This window comes from Cicer arietinum, chromosome 4 (assembly GCF_000331145.2).
Source record: "Cicer arietinum cultivar CDC Frontier isolate Library 1 chromosome 4, Cicar.CDCFrontier_v2.0, whole genome shotgun sequence".
NCBI classification, from domain to species: domain Eukaryota; kingdom Viridiplantae; phylum Streptophyta; class Magnoliopsida; order Fabales; family Fabaceae; genus Cicer; species Cicer arietinum.
This window is the reverse complement of record NC_021163.2, coordinates 47,812,941-47,814,226: the sequence shown is the minus strand read 5'-3', so window position 1 is coordinate 47,814,226 and position 1,286 is coordinate 47,812,941. Positions and strand designations below refer to the sequence as shown.

At 32.0% G+C, this 1,286-nt stretch overlaps 1 long non-coding RNA gene across 1 annotated transcript in view; it reads right to left on the bottom strand.

Annotated features, from left to right (window-relative positions):
• Positions 1-471, bottom strand: part of LOC113786293 (uncharacterized) — a 1,511-nt gene extending 1,040 nt beyond the window's left edge. Inside the window, exon 1 of the long non-coding RNA XR_003472444.2 lies at positions 371-471. This is a non-coding gene — a long non-coding RNA (uncharacterized lncRNA). The remainder of the gene's footprint in view (positions 1-370) is intronic.
• Positions 472-1,286: the final 815 nt, after the last annotated feature.

Genomic DNA, 1,286 nt, shown 5'->3' with positions numbered 1-1,286 from the left:
CATTCTCAATTAAAAAAAAAAAAAAAAAAAAAATACTCATGATCTGTGGTCAAATATATATAATTAAATTTAACTACTTTTACTCTTATTTAATTATGCCATTTCCTTAATATCTATCTCAATTAATATAGATTTTATTTTCAAAAACTTTTCATAAAGTAAGTTCTTATGAATGCTATAGTCTGAAAACTACAACTTCTCTTGTTTAAATTGAAGGGAAAAAATCAGTAACTCACAAGATGTAAATATCTCATTAGTATGAATTTAGATATTTTTGTTTATAATAATCTGAGGTCAATTGGAGAATGTGCAACAAGGTTGTTTCTATTAGAAATGGAAAAATATTTAATTCACTTTGTACAAGACTTACGTTATCTGCGTCAACTTCTGAAATGATTTCCTTGATGTCCCTGCCATCGTGCATGTTATACTCATGGAGAGCTTGCTCTAGTTCTTCAATGGTAATGTACCTAATTGCGGAAAAGCAATGAGATTAGAAAATTTACACCAATTAAGACAATCCAGATTACAGAGATGTGTTGCATTGTCCACTACTGAGGCAGAGTTCATTGCCATTACAGAAGCATGCAAGGAATTGTTATGGTTGAAGAAATTCTTACAGGAGCTTGGTTTTGTTCAAGATAAGTAATTGTTATTTTGTGATAGTCAAAGTGCAATTCATCTTGGTAAGAATTCAACCTTTCTTTCTAGGTCCAAGCACATTGATGTTAGGTATCATTGGATATGTGATGCTTTGGATGATGGGTTGTTGGAATTGGCCAAGGTTCATACAGATGATAATGGTGCTGATGATGAACCCATCATAGTCTATGATTCCATTACCATCAGCATCTGCCTGTAATTTGTAAAAAAAAGTAAAATAAAAAAATTGTGTTAAGTTATCATGGAAGAGAAGCTGCTTTTGAGCAGAAGTTATTTTGCCATGCAGTACCCTACAAAAATGAAGGAGAGACAACTACTTACAGCTTCCATTAATTGCTTAACTTCTTGTTCTGTTAGCCTAGTTCCTTGCCTTGCAAGCCCTTGCTTGAGCTCTTCAATTGTAATGGTTCCACTGTTGTCAGTGTCCATACCCTTAAACATCTGCTTCAATCCCATGATTTCTTCTTCTGATAGGCAGCTAGCAATAACCTATCCATATGTAAATTTTATTATACTATTAAGTTTAATATAATTTCAGTTGGAAAATATAAAAATGCCGGCTAAAAAAGTCTTATTGAGCAACAATATTTATGCAGTAGGTGTTGTTTATTATCAATTATAAG